Source organism: Tupaia chinensis, unplaced genomic scaffold, assembly GCF_000334495.1.
Source record: "Tupaia chinensis unplaced genomic scaffold, TupChi_1.0 Scaffold143787_1, whole genome shotgun sequence".
Taxonomy (NCBI): Eukaryota; Metazoa; Chordata; class Mammalia; order Scandentia; family Tupaiidae; genus Tupaia; species Tupaia belangeri.
In genome coordinates, this window is record NW_006203636.1 from 375,966 (window position 1) to 392,015 (window position 16,050).

At 36.6% G+C, this 16,050-nt stretch overlaps 2 protein-coding genes across 3 annotated transcripts in view; one reads left to right on the forward strand and one right to left on the reverse strand.

Annotated features, from left to right (window-relative positions):
• Positions 1 to 3,061, reverse strand: part of COL10A1 (collagen type X alpha 1 chain) — a 45,044-nt gene extending 41,983 nt beyond the window's left edge. Inside the window, exon 1 of the mRNA XM_027766913.1 lies at positions 2,901 to 3,061. The gene's annotated coding sequence lies outside the window, so the exon portion shown is untranslated. The remainder of the gene's footprint in view (positions 1 to 2,900) is intronic.
• The window catches only part of NT5DC1 (5'-nucleotidase domain containing 1), a 158,497-nt gene that overhangs the window by 59,877 nt on the left and 82,570 nt on the right, over positions 1 to 16,050 (forward strand). The window lies entirely within an intron of this gene.

The window sequence follows — 16,050 nt, forward strand, 5'->3', positions numbered from 1 at the left end:
GAGCTTTGTTTTTAACTTTTTAGTTTATTTATAGATCTTATTCAACTAGTTGAGTTTTATTTGTTTTGTTTTTTTTTAATATTATGAAGATACTGTGGAATTCAAAAGATGTTTAGGTTGAGCATTCTCAATATGTAAATCTGAAATCCAAAATGCTCCAAAATAGAAATATTTTGAGCACTAACAGGATGCCACAAGTGGTGAATTCCATACCTGACCTCATGTAACAGGTCATAGTAAAATGCTGCCATACAAAAATATCATATAAAATCACCCTTAGACTATGTATAAGATGTGTGTGTGTGCACATATAACAATTTTGTATTTAATTGTCTCATCTCCAAGATATCTCATTATGTATATGTAAGTATTTCAAAATCTAGAAAAATCCAAACTACTACTGGTCTCAGACATTTTTGATAAGAGATACTGGCCCTGTCTTGTGTGATCTCTGCTTTCCATTTGCCTGTGATAGCCTATTAAGAGATTACCACGCTATGTATAGTACAAAGTAGAGGAGACTGTGTCTTAAAGAAGACATGGAAAAAGTTAAGGGAGGAGGAGAAACTATGTTAAGTGGGGCTGAATAAAGGAAAGCCTAAGGAAACCTTCATGGAGAAATTGTAATTTAGAGTTTGCCTCGAAAGATGACTTTGGTGATGTAGAGAGAGGGGAGAGAAGTCAGACGTGGTAACATGAAAGATTTGTTAGCATATTTATATGAATCGTTTTAAATTCAGTACATTTTGAGTAAGAATTATATTCGAGAATAATATCAAGGATATCAATGGATACAAAGAAAATAGGTAACAATAACTTTTCCTCAGATCCTCCCATTGTCCCACTCCCAGGTCTCATCACAATAAAACTTTTGCCATAGTCCCTCTTGTCTTCAGGACCCTGTTTGTATAAGCAGTTTCTGGAATGTGGGTGAGCCATTCTTTTCCTAGCAAGAAGGCTTATTTTATCTTTCTTCATCATAGCTTGTTCACTCTGGTGTTTTGTTTTGTTTTCTTTGCCTAAGTATACTCACTCTGTAACACTACCTCCCTACTACCACTTAGGAGGAGGATAGGTTGTAGGCCACAGTTACCTGGATTAGTTGGGGTGAAAAAGTGTAAAACAAAACAAAACTAGATTTTTCTTATATGTATACCAGATTTTTCCTTCCACTTCATGCTTTCTTGATTAATTTGGTTTAAGAATGAGGATCCCTTCCACCCCCATATCTTTTGACTTAATTGTACACTAAAGTTTCTTAAAAATGTCAAAATTGTGTGGAACCAGTCAGTTGTCAGGGTCACTTATGCAGTGGAACCTTAGACAAATAACCTTTATGGGCTTCCACACTCATTTTGATCCTTTGGCCACTGCTATGTTGGAAGCTCAAGCAGTGGGAAAAGAAATGTAAGGACAGGTTCAAAGAGTTGAAACTATGTTGCAAAAGTTGTCTGCCAAAAACCAGTGCTGAAGTCTTAAATGAAATAGTTTTTTAAATTCAAAAAATATTAACATGAGTTGTTGAGGAGATTTGAATCCAAAGGGGGATCAACTGTATGTGAAATTGCATTTTTTTAAATCACTCTTTTTTGGTAGACTTACATGAAATCACAAGAGGAGGGTATCTCCCTGCCCTCCCTGAATTTGAGCCCGTTGTTTTTAAAACAAAACAAAATAAAAAGAGTTGAATTAAATTCTAATGATACAAATGGATGGAACAATGAAAAAGGCAGGACAGTTCAAAGAGACTTCAGGGTGAAGTGATAAACTGATAATAAAACCAGAAACTAACCTGAAACCAGTGCTGAAGTCTTAAATGAAATAGTTTTTTAAATTCAAAAAATATTAACATGAGTTGTTGAGGAGATTTGAATCCAAAGGGGGATCAACTGTATGTGAAATTGCATTTTTTTAAATCACTCTTTTTTGGTAGACTTACATGAAATCACAAGAGGAGGGTATCTCCCTGCCCTCCCTGAATTTGAGCCCGTTGTTTTTAAAACAAAACAAAATAAAAAGAGTTGAATTAAATTCTAATGATACAAATGGATGGAACAATGAAAAAGGCAGGACAGTTCAAAGAGACTTCAGGGTGAAATTATAAACTGATAATAAAACCAGAAACTAACCTGGCCCACCTGTTGAGGCTGCTTCCAGAAGTCTTTCAGCCCTTGAGTTGTACATATTTTAGACTTATTGAAGTACCAAAGCAAAATATCTTACACATTTTACAAAAACATTCAGAAAAATGAAAAGCATGTTTTGCAATTAAATATTTTTGTGCTTCTCTTTCCATTCTTTTTTCATCTCCTGTTTGACATTTTCCCTTTTTAAAAAGAAAAAAGCATCACATCTTGGCAGCTTGAGCTCTCAGAAGCAGGCAGTCCTCTGAACTTGCAAGAACTTTCTAGTTTCGATAGCTATAATGAGTTTAAATCACTCTATTGCAGTTCTCGTGACCTAATAACTCTGTAATTAACAATACTGATTATCTCTCTTCTACAAACTTCAGTGTAGATATGGGAGTCCTTTAGAGTAATATACTTCATTGAAGATACATCAAATTTCAAACAATAGCTTTCTGGTTAGTTCTGTTCACCTACATGGATACTTTCTTCCTCTCATTAAATTGCCTACTCCAATTTCTCTTCGAATTCAGGAAAAAGTTATCACGTATGTAAATGATTTGCTTTTTATTTAACCGTTGCTCAGAGAAGACAAGAAAGTACAAACATAGCAATCTGTGCCTCACATAAAAGAGTATCGTATTTTCCTTAAATACATTTTCTATCCTCTAAAAACTTGTTTAAATGGTCCCGGTCTATGTTCATGTCCTGGTTTTCATCTAATCACCTTATTGGTCATATAAACCTATTGTCATACATTTGAATTTCTCCTACCTGTATTTGGTGAAAGAATCCCTATGTGCTTGTTGGCTGCTCTTAAAAGTCACTAGTTTGTCATCCTGTTGTGTTCTTCTGTTACACACAGTCAGAACTTCATAGATGCTCTCGGTGGTAATTCCAGGAAGGGCAAAAACTGTCCTTTACTTCCCAAGCCCTTTTTGGGTCGTTTTTGAACTTTATACTTTTTTATACAAAGCTCTGCTGAATCACATGCTGGCTACCGAATGATGGTCTGCCTTCTGATTCATTTCCAGGAGGGAATGAATTTCTGTTGTTTTCCAGCAGTCAGTGACTTTTTGAGAAGTGGATGGAGATCGAGGAATTTCATTTATTTGATCCCATGTGTTAATATGAGAATGGAATGGCACCTTGGCAAGAACATTTGCATTGGGATGACTCAAAAACAAATTCTTCAGTAGTTTTAATTAATAAATCTAAATAGCATGTTCATTTTAGAAGGGAAAATGATATCATATCTACCTACTAACTAGTAATGTTAACATTCCACAGAAGACTGTCTTATACCATTGATCTTGGCTCAGTGATAGTTTTTTAAATTATGTAATTATGTATGATTATTGTAGCTTTATTGATTTTTTTATTCTGTTTTGCTCCTTTTTAAAATTGACTCACCTGTGTATTTTTATCAAAACCCAGAGAAACATAGCTCTCTTTTTCTATGAAGACACTTCTTATCAATCCTCAATTCTTTTCCTTTAATTTTTACTCATACGCTTTTTCCTAGTTTTTAACAGTGAGTGTACACATGTGATCATACGTTTTCCTGCTCATTTCTTTTTTCTTTTTCATTCCCAAGTCATAGCGTACCTTGAGTTATAGAGTGTTCTAAATGTGGCAGCCTTTTTTCACCGTCATGTCTACCGGTCACATATTCTTGACATCATATAGATAATTTACCAGTTCACTGAATCTTTATGCTATAACAACAGCTCATATTTCTGTAGGTTCCCTGGAGAACACACAATCCAACATTCTTTTCTACCTGTTAATATATAGGAAAGACTTAGGACTTTTAATACTAGATCACAGGCCAGCGGGTGGCACGGTGGTTAAAGTGTTGTACTCCCACATGGCCAAACGCAGTTGGAGTCCCAGTGACTTGAAGTCATGCCAGGTGCATTTGTTTGCATGCCCAAAAATCTCGAGAAGAGAATGCAGGAGAGAGGATGGTGGCATGGCCATACCCCCCTAGGAATTGTTTTTCACTTTACCTCTCTTAGTCTATGGGAAATTACTGAATTTTCAAAAGGTCTTTCTTTCATCTTATGTCTAGTACTTACTTAATTATCTGCTGCTGCTCTATCTCACCTGACCTAAAATCCAGCCTTAGCAAACTGCTCGCTCACTATCTTCTAATGCACTTAACATTCTATTTTATACTTCAGTAGATCACCTTAGATCTTATTCTCCTCATCCCACCCCACAAAGCATCCCATTTTCACTGTCTGTCAGGGACAACTTACCTTTCAAACTCCAACTCTAGGTCAGCCCTCCCCTGAGGCTTTTCCTGACACTAAATGTGTCTTATGTAATTCTGTAATTGACTTCAGCCCTCCTTTGTGGCCTCAGTTTCACCTGTGATTGCCTAAAACTCTTCACTGGACATAGTTCACACTTCTGTCTCCTTTTTCACTGGCCTGATAGCCTTAGTAGTAGTGAACACGCATCTTTTTCTTTTATCACCCTTGACCCATAGGAGAAACTCTGTAAGTAGTTTGTTAAATAAATAAATAAAAATGCTTTAATGTGAATATTCCGGGAATATAATTGTCATTACTGTTATATTGGGTTGTTGGGAAAGTCATGAAGCATTTTGCATAGAAAAACAGAAAATACATCATGATTTTCCCAATGACCTAATAGTTTTGCATATTTTAATATTGTAATCATTAGACTTATTTGGTAGTTATTCACCTAAAGTATTATTTTTACAAAAGCGGATCATAAACTCAAATAAATATGTAGCTTTTGCTCTGATTTAAAAGAATATTGTTTTATGCAAGAAGTTGGAAACAGGAATTACAAATAGACACTGTTCCAAAAGGCCACTTACAATCTTAGTTATCAGAAATTTGGAATATACTTTCTAAAACAAGTCAAGCTAAGCAAGTGTTAGTGGTGGTGAAGATGATTATTATTATCATAATAATTATATTTTAGTCATGTACTTACAAAATACTCGTTTAAGCCATAATTTCCTACAACCCAAGAACTAGCCTTGTTTTCTGGAGGAGATACTTGAAATAGGGCAGTGATGTGATTCAGGAAGGAAGAGTTTTTTCCACATTTATCTCTGCTGAATTCTCTTTGTTGTCCCTTTACTCTACTTTTCTCTGCTCTTTCTATTTTATTTTTGAGTTGAAAGAGTGGTGTGGTAGGATTTTGTGAATGGAGAGCCAGCCAGGCTCCATTCACTTATTTACTTACTTATTTCTTCCTTTCCAGAGAAAGAGAGAAACAGACAGGCACTCTCACCAAGCAAAATTCTCACACCACAATCAACCCCCACCATAAACCAACCCAGTCTCACACAGGTGTGGACCTAGTGTGTACGGCGAGGCCTTGGGAGGCAAACCCACAATTTTCCCACATGGGGCTAGCATCACAAAACATTGCATTGCTGCTATGCTAGAGGTGGTCTCTGAACATTGCAGCATCTTAAAGAAGAAGTTATAAAGTAGAAAGATTGTGAGGAAGAGAGAGAACTAGGCACTGACACTGTCACTTCACCCATAAATCTCTGACTTTTCTTTTTTTTTTTCCAACCATAGTCAAGATGACTGAACTATCAATAGTTGAACATTCCCTAACCTTCTGTAAATCTGTGAACCCTTTCTAAGTAATATGTTTCCATGATTTCCTCATAGAACTTTTGAAAAATTTTTTTCATTTTTACATAATACAATAAGTGGTTTTAAGTTAAAAATATACTATATCAGTATATTATTAAATAGACATTTTATTATAAAGTTCATTTTAGTATATTCTGTAGTCATATTTATATTTTATAAAGAAAAATATTTTATTTTTGGTATGTAACAGGTGATATATATATATTAATTACATAGAAAAATATATTTGCGGGGCCAATAGGTGGTGTGGTGTTTGGGGGCGCTAGATTCCTACATGGTCGACTGCAGTTCGAGTCCTGAACCTGGTGGCTTGCTTTCTCACTTTTTCTCTCACTTTCTCACTCTGATCATCTCTAGTCAAATTAAAATAAATAAATAAATAAATAAACAAAATAAATAAAGTTAAATCAAAAATAATTCTTTAAAAAAAGAAAAATGTATTTCCTGAGAAAATGTTAAATGTTTATTGTATTTTTCTATGTGTTAAGGAATCAAAAGTAGTCAAAACTGTTCCTGTTGCTTTCTAAATGATGAGACAAGATAGAATGTTTCAGGATTCTATTTATAGGCACTTTTCCTCCATTTCATATTGCAAGTATTGTTAATCAATCAGGATAAAATCTTTATATATTGAGATATCTTCTTTTTTTATGTAATTTGATCAATGAATGCAATTCACAATACAGTTATTTTGAGGGGATCCTATAGAAATAGTTATTTTTATAGTCTTCCATAATTTTTTGAAGTTGAAAATTTGTGATCCTAGGACCAGCAGTTAGCGTAATGGCTATGTTGCTGAACTCCCATGTAGGTGACCGCGGTTCGAGTCCCAGACGCTGTGGCTTAAACTCACGCCGGGCGCGTGTGCATGCATGCCCAGGATCCTGAGAGGAGAATGGAGGAGAAGGGATTGCGGTGTGGCCATCCCCCCTGGGGGGTGATTTCTCGCTTTCTGTCTCTCTGTCTCTCTCTGTCTTTCCGGCGAGCACACGCACCCTGTAGCAAAAAAAAAAAAAAAAAAAAATTGTGGTCCTTATGCTTCATATCTTTCATCAGTGTTCCATAATCAAAAGAAAATAAACATACTCTACTCAAAGTCATAATTACCATGAGGGTCTAACCCTTTGTCCCATCAGTGTCAGCTGATGTATTAACTATGTGTTGGTGGCTGTTCACTAACACTCGTGTGAACTAAACACACTGAGGCTCTCCACATTTTGTTTTAAAGGTCTACAAAACTTGAAACTTAAACAACTATGATTACAGAATAAGAAGAAATTAGAACAGAGGCTTTTAACAATCTGAAACTGAAATACCTTCACCTCTCTGGAGTGGGAACATATTGGAAGTTTTGTTCAGCTGTGTGGTTTTTGGACAACAGAGCAGAATATTCCAGTGATGTAGTGTGGGGGAATAGACAGCCTGTCATTCCCCTGGAGAACATGAGCTTCATTCCTGGGGAGAGTGGCAGCTGAGCAGCAGGAGCAGGAAAGTCACAGGAAAGCTGAGGGTGCTCCTGAGAGCAGGAAGAGCTGTGAACTCGTAAAATTCAGACCCGGGTCAGAAAACCCCGTTGTGTCCTCTTATCCTTCAAATATTGTCTTCATTATTATAATAATACATAAAATTGTTTTGGAATAATCTATGCATTTATAGAAAAGTAGTAAAGATAATAGGGAGGAATTATATGTATACCCAACATCCAGTTTCATGTAATGTTCCTTTCTGACATTATCATGGTACATTTGTCAAAAGTAGAAACCAGCAGTGGTACATGGGACATTTAGTCTTCATTTGGGTTCCACCAGTTTTTCCACTAATCCCTTTTTGTTGTTGTTGTTCCAGGATCCCATCCAACAACCCACACTGCATTTAGTCATCACATCCTATTAGTCTTTTCTGGTCTGTGACAGTTTCTTAGTCTTTTTTTATTTCTCACAACCTTGACAGTATTAGAATAAATGGCCAAACATTTTGTAAAATAACCCTCTATTTTAGTTTGTCTGCTATTTTCCCATGACCAGACCAAAGTTGTGGTTTGGAGGGGAAGACTCCCAAAGAGCCATTCTCGTCACAGCTGAGGGAATAGCATACATGCTATCAACATGACATCACTGGAAATGCTAACCTGTATTACCTGACCAACAAGGCACTTACCATGTTTCTCTATGGTAAACACTATTTTCCCTCTTTCCATTCTCTGTTCTTCAGATGTAAGTCACTAACTATCCCACACTCAAGGTCGAAGAGTGGGAATTAAAGTTCCATGTCTGGAGTCAAGCAATACATACTTATTTGGAATTTTTATATGAAAAACATAGATGTATTATTTCAATCCTACTAATAACATTGTTCACTAATGTTAATTCATTCCACCTCTCCTGAGGCAAAAACATGGTGTGCATATTCACTGAAATCATCAACTTGAATTGCGCCAGGACTAGATTGAAGTTGTTGTTCACCACCGATTATAGAGTGAAGAGTACAACGTTAACTTAATAAAATATTTCTCATTGGTGCTTTCTTTTCTGTTTTTTTTTGGGGGGGGGCAGGGTGGAGGTTGTTGATATGGGGCATGTGCGCTCGCCACAGAGAGAGACAGAGAGACAGAAAGCGAGAAATCACCCCCCAAGGGGCATGGCCATGCCGCAATCCCTTCTCCTCCATTCTCTTCTCGGGATCGTTGGCACGCATGCACACGCGCCTGGCGTGAGTTTAAGCCACCGGATCTAGGACTCGAACTGCAGTCGACTGCATGGGAGTCCAGCAGCATAGCCATTACGCTAACTGCTGGACCCTCATTGGTGCTTTCTTTCATGATAAAAGTAATGAGAAAAAAAGAAACAATTTGTATGAGAACCAGGCATACCAGAAACCAAAACTATGCCTAACTTTTATTAACTACTCATTTTATTCACTCCATTTAAACTGAGGACCTTCTAACCCTCACATATGCCTTTCTTTCTATAAATTTTAATCGTTCATAGGCTCTCTCTCCCAGAATGGAACCACCAAAATATTCCTTGAAAATGGTAATTGGGACCAGCAGTTGACATAATGGCTATGTCGCTGGACTCCCATGTAGTCGACTGCAGTTCAAGTCCCAGACCCAGTAGCTTAAATTCATGATGGGTGCGTGTGTGTGCATGCCCAAGATCCCGAGAGGAGAATGGAGGAGAAGGGATTGCGGCATGGCCATCCCCCCAGGAGGGTAATTAAATAGTGTGTGTGGGTATGTAATTTATGTAATATAGTTCTTTTAAAAAATTATTTTATTTAACTTTATTTATTATCTATATATTTATTTGCTTATTTCTATTTGACTATAGAAAGACAGAGTAAGTAAGAAAGAGAGAGGCAGAGAGAGAATGCAAGCCGCCAGGTCCAGGATTCAAGTCACGGTTGGCCATATGGGAGTCCAGAGTCCATAACCACCATGTAATACAGTTTTTTAAAGGACATTGCAGGAGACATGTTCAAAATTTTTTGTTTAAAAGGGGCCTTCAGGGGGACACTAGGTGGTGTAGTGGAGAAGGCACGGACTCCCACATGGCCAACTACAGTTCAAGAACCAAACTAGGTGGCTTGAAACTCACACTGGATACATATACATGCATGCCCAAAATTCCTAGAGGAGAAAGGGATTGCAGCATGGCCATCATCCTGGGGGGTGATTTCTCAACTTCCCTCTCAATGTCTTTCTGGTTCTCTCTCTGGGGAGTATTTATGCCCTATGGCAAAAACCTAAAAAAGGGGAGGGAGGGCTTCAGAAAGTTTACTCATACATATTTTACAGAATAAATCCACCCCCCCAATCAATACTATTCTCAGCCTATTAAGGATCAAGTTGGTGGGAATGGTAGAAGTCAAAGAGCCATTCGCATTACTTAAGTAGGAGATGTCAGCCAGCCTTCATTGATTGCTTTTTGGATTTGCATCACTTACCCTAAGACTTTTTTTCCTTCCTGTCAATTCATCAATGGCAGATTCTCTGATCTCTGTAAAATTGATGAAGCATTTTAGAGCTTTTAACTTTAAGTAACAGCACACATCCAAAAAATGAAAAAGAATTTTTATATAATACACAGATTTCTTTCAAGTGGTCATTTTAATTCTCCATTTAAGTATCTTTATTCTATCTTTGTTTTCAGCTTTGTTTCAAAATATTGGTATATTAAAAAGAAAGTTTTGGGCTGGTCCTGTGTTTAAGAGAGCTGGATCCCACATGAACAACTATGATAAGAATCCTGGCCTCGTGGCTTAAAAAACACATTGGGAACACATGTGCATGGGTGACCATGATCACAATAGGAGGAGGAATGAAGAAGGGATTACAGTGTGCCCATGTCCCTTTGAAGGGTTCTTCCTCCTCTCCCTTCTGTCTCTTTCTGGTCAGTACATGTACCTTCTGACAATAAATACTTTTATAAACAAAAAATTGCATTGAAGAGTTAAGTGCTAGGAACAGCAGATGGCATGGTAGTTACATCTCTGGACTCACACATGACCAACCACAGTTCAAGTCCTAGACCTGGTGTCTTGAAACTCACCTGTATGTGTGTATACCCAAGATCCCTGGAGGAGAATCGAGGAGAAAAGATTGCAGCATGGCCATCCCCCCGGGGGTTGATTTCTCACTTTCTCTCTCACCATCTCTCTCTTCCCACAGTGAGCACACGCACCCTAAAGCAAACCCCCCCACACACACACACACACACACGAGAAAAGGAGTATAGTACTATCAAAGGTGATTACTTTTTTTGTCTCAACAAAGTAGTAAACTGATAGAGAGAAGAACCTTGACTGGATCTCATCAACCACAAGCCACTTTCCCCAGCCATCCAGCTCCTCAGGATACTAGGCACCTGTGCACATCCTGGCACGTTTTTAAGTGTACTGAGGGATCCACACTCTGAGTCAGCCGTGTGGCTTCCAGACTTAAAGAGGCTGGACCATGCTTTTATGTATTCTGTTCTTTATGTTTCCTCTTCTAGAATACCTTTGTTATCGCATATGATTTTATAAAGCTTTTAAGAATTTCATTTATAATTTGATACAATTTTTTATCTTAACTGAATCCTGGGACACATATGTGCTTAGAAAATGTTCAGAGAAGTACAACTAAAATTTGAAGTTTCTATTTATAGTGCAGTTTCTATTGTAATATGAGGACTTGTTTCTATATAAATATTCAATAGTGTCTCATAGAATGAGTACATGCATAAGACTATAAAAAATACATGAGCATTTCATTCCAAGCAAATTCTCAATACAAATAATTAAGTTTAGTGTCCTAGATTATGTTCCTTTGCTATTTCCCTTGACTGTTTATAACATTCATGACATACCTTTCAATTAACTGTGTTTTCATTCATGGGTGTTTTAGTCTTTAAGGACAAAATTGGATAGAATATATCCAAAGACAGGCGCCACTGTAAGATCTAGAATTTATTATTTCTGTGATCAAAACTCACCACTCTCTAAATATTGTAAATGGCTTCCATCTGTTTCATTTGTAAAGTCAGTTAATATATTCATGAACTTTCTTCTCTTTAGTGGTATTAGTTTTTATTTAAATGTTAGCTACATTGCTAAATTTAAAATTGTCTATGGATAAATAGAGGTAGGTGATAAAATGTATTTAGAAGTAAAACGTTAGCCTCTTAAATCCTTTTTGTGACTTTGTATAATTGTACATTATACAAAACATGTCATGATGTTTGCTATTTGTCAATAGGTATTCTATACTTTATCAATATGCTATCATGCTACTCCTCACAGTGTCCTACTCAGATACCTTTCATAAAGAACATAAAACCAAGTCTCTGAGGCTCTCCAGAGATTCATCCACTTATCAAAATTCTCCAAATTACATTCAAGTCTTGTGCTTTCCAGTGCCTTTAAACTTTCTTTATAATTTTTAAAATTTGATCTTATACATTCAATCACTGTACGTCACCACAGTTTATAGAATGAATTTACCAGAATAAATACGCTGCATGCCAGTCCAGTTAAAGATATTATCATACACATTGTTATAAACACAGTGCCCATTTCTTTGTTCCTTAAATGTCTTGTCTATTTTTCTCCTTGTTTCCCTTCCTCTACCTTTAGACTTTTTAATCAAAAGAATGTATCTAAAAACTTAAGGAAATAAGAGCTAACTATATAAAAATAAATCAAAGCTTTTAGTTTATTATTAAATAATCTAAGTAGTTAAGTAATAATGTTCTAAAATGTTCTGGTGCTTTAGACCCTCAGACAGGGCATTAAAGCATTCCATGTGTGTATTTTCTACTGATGTATTTTAGACTGCATCTTTGAAAGCTCTACAGGAGGGTGGCAAGTAGGTGGCAGAAATGGACTTCCTGCTGTATTTTTGGGAGAATAGATTTAATTCCTCAGAAATTGGAGGTTGGCTTCACAGCCATTTTGAAAACATTACTACATTTCACTACAGTATCAAAGAATTGTTTAGTAGAACTTTTTTACCCCTTTCACTATAGCGTCAAAGAATTGTTTAGTAGAACTTTTTTACCCTAAATATCTAGTTTTCATAAATTGTTTCATACATATTGAAATTGTGTATGTGTGTGTTAAAGTGAGACCAGAACTAAATTTATCTGACTTAATAGCAATAAATTTTCTTGAAATGCCTTATTTTATAAAAAAAATAAAAATTAAAAAAAAAAATTCAGGATTATAGACCCAGGACATGTTTTGAATTCCTTATTTGAAGTCAGCCTTACTTGATTCCTAGAGGAGATAGAAGGAATCCACAGGCATCTTTGTGTTTTATGTCAGGCATAAGAATCCTGAAATTGGGTGATCAAAACCTAGGCCTTCCTTTTTTTAAAGATTTTTGCCTTAGGGTGATTGTGCTCCCCGGAAAGACAGAGCAGGAAAGTGAGAAACCCTCCTCTCCCACCCCAGGAGGAGATATGACCACACCACAATCCCTTCTCCTCCATTCTCTTCCTGGGATTTTGGGCACTCAGACACATGTGCCCAGTGTGAGTTTCAAAGCCACTGTATCTAAAACTTGAACTGTGGTCAACTATGTGAGAGTCCAACATCTAAACAAGTTCAACATCTAAACTAGTCCACCACCTGCTGGCCCTGACCACTTCATTTTTAACGATACGAATACTCCAGTGAAGCACAAGCTAACCTATTTGCACTTGGTTGTTAAAACACTTAAAAAAAAAAAAAAAGATTTTTGCTATAGGGTAGATGTGCTTGCTGGAGAGACAGAGAGAAAGAAAGCAAGAAATCACTTGTGGCCACGCCACAATCCCTTCTCCACTCTCCTCTCAAGATTTTGGACATACATGCAAAAGTGCCTGGTATGAGTTTAAAGCCTCTGGGTCTGGGACTTGAGCTGCAGTCAACTATGCAAGAGTCTTGTGACATTACCATTTTAAAACATTTATTTGTAGGGCCAGCAGGTGGCCTGGAGTTCAAAGTGCTGAATTCTATATGACTGATAGCAGTTCAACTCCCAGACCCAGCAACTAGAAAATCAGACTGGGCTTGTGTGCACAAAATTCCTACAGGGGAATGGAGGAAAATAGATTGTGGTGTGGCCATGCCCCCGAGGGGTGACTTCTCGCCTTTCCTCTCTGTATCTCTCTCTATCTGTGACCAGTGCATGTTTCCTATGGCAGAAAATAAAAAAAGGTTATTTATTTCCTATTTCTATAAGTGACAGAGACAGATAGAGAGCGTCTGTCTGAGAACAACAGAGAGCACTTCTTCAAGGGTTTCAACACCGCAGTTCACCACCAGCCTTCAGCCAGCTCCAGATCATGGGCACACATGTGCTCAGTATACTCAGGGAGGTCAGGTTTTCAGAAGAAATATGACAAAATAGCTTCAGCACCTGAAGATAGGAAATGACTTCCTAAATAGGATACAAAGGGTACTAAACTTAAAGGAAAAACTTAATAAATTTGACAAACATTAAAATTAAAAATTTCTGTTCATCAAAAAGATTAAGAGAATGAAAAGGCAAGGTTTCAAATAGAAGATATTTGGAATATATGTAGAAGGAATTTATATCCAAAACTATAAAGAAGTACTATAACTCAGTAACAAGACATTAATACAGTAGAAAAATGAGTAAAAGACTTGACAGGTAGTTCACAAAGAGGGAAATCTAAATGGCCAAAATCATGAAGAATGTGCTTATGCTTATTAATAGGAAAACACTAATTAAAATTTCTGCAAAGTTACCATTAGATATCCATCAGAATAATTGGAATTAAAGAATCTAATGCAACCAATGGTTGGCGAGGCTGGGGAACAAAAAGAACCCTCACAGTGCTTGTGAGAGTGTAAATTGGTTGAACCAGTTTTGAACATTGCTGGGAATTATCTCATAAAGTTAAGATAAGGATTTCCTGTGACATAGTCATTCCATTCTGTAATGTATACCACATAAAAATCACTTCTTAGCCTTTTAGTTAAGGTCAAGGGGTCAACAGGTAGTGCAATGGTCTGTACTCCCACATGTCCAACTGTGGTTCAAGTCCCATCTAATTTTTCTTTTAGATGTAAATTTTGGTAAAAGCTTTACTTCTGTTTAAACTTTTGATTCGGGGGTATAAGACTTTTTTCAGAACTGATACTTTATTTTTTTTTTTTTTGCTTTGCTTTTATTTATTTAAAATTAATTGAGTTCCTCCATCTTTTAAAGTATGGAGTCTAAGTTTATAATTGGAAAGGATAAATAAAATATTAAATTGAGAATTTCACTATATTTAAAATAGACCTTATAAATTTAGAAGTTGTAGCCTTGCATATTCTCAGTTATGGCAAAGTCTTTACCTACCAATTTACTTATTACTACAATCAATTTTTCCAAGGATTCATCAAATCCAGTTGAAATGACCTTAGGGAAACCTTTTCTACTTAACATTTTACTTTTTTTAGTTTACCGCTGTTGAAAATTTTCTTTTAGATGTAAATTCTGGTAAAAGCTTTACCTCTGTTTTTTGTTGTTTGTTTGTTTGTTTTTTACTTTTTTTAATTTAAGTTTATTTATTTGCATTCATTCACTGTACATCATTACAACATACAAAATGAGATTTCCCATCCAGAATACACTGTATATTGGCTCAATCAAGCACATCAACATATGTGTTATCAACAAATAATTTTCCATTTCTTATTTCCTGTATATTTTGCCTTTTTTTTTTTTTTTGCCATCCTTGATTCCCTATCTCTCACCTTCTGCTGTGCCCCATCCTCCTCCCACACTGTCTCTGGTATCCATGGTTGAAAAGCTTTACCTCTGTTATTAACTAGAAGTTGTTTTTTTTTTTTTCTCTTTCTCTCATACACCATTAGAATTATGTAACTGATTGTTTGTATATATGTATTTACCCTCATTCTGAGTGCTGGTAAACTCAGAGCCCAATTTGTGACTTAACATATAATCCTAATATTGCTGTTTGCATTTTACTTTTTTATCTTCCCCTGCCCTTACCATTTTACTCTGATTTTCTTTAGTCGTGATATTTATTCTTCATATATCTCTATCTTATTTCTAAGCATTTTTCCACATAACTTTCATTAGGAGGAAAACATGAATGAACATACAACCACACACAAGAATGGTTGTTGGATAACATTGAATTAAGTTGACTCTTCGTTCTCTATAGTTCTTGCGGATGAATAAAGTTCAAAAGTTTAAACCAGCTGTGCAGACTGTTTTTCTCCCCTTTAAAAAGACTCTTGGGTCAGCTGGTACATGGTGGTTATAGCAGCTGGTTCCCACATGGCTGACTGCACAGTTCCAGTGTTGGTTCCTGTGGCTTAGAAAACACACTTGGCATGTGTCTGTGCCTGCCCAAAATCTCAAAAGGAGAACGGAGGAGAAGGGATTGTGGGCATGGTTATCCCCCCTGGGTGTGCTTTTGCACTCCCCAGCTTGGCTCCATCTCTCCTCTGAATATATGTGCCCTATAGCAATTTTTTTTTAAAAGGGCTCTTCCTTGTCAAATGGGAGCAAACATTTATAGTTGACTATAGTAAAATGTTCTGAGGGTGAAGAAAATAGTTTTTGTTTTTTTGGGGTTTTTTTTTACTTTTTTTTTTTTTTGGAGAACAGACAGACAGAGAGAGACATAGAGACAGAAAGCAAGAAATCACCCCCCAGGGGGGATGGTCACGCCGCAATCCCTTCTCCTCCATTCTCCTCTTGGGATCCTGGGCACGCACGCACACGCGCCTGGCGTGAGTTTTAAGCCACCGGGTCTGGAACACAA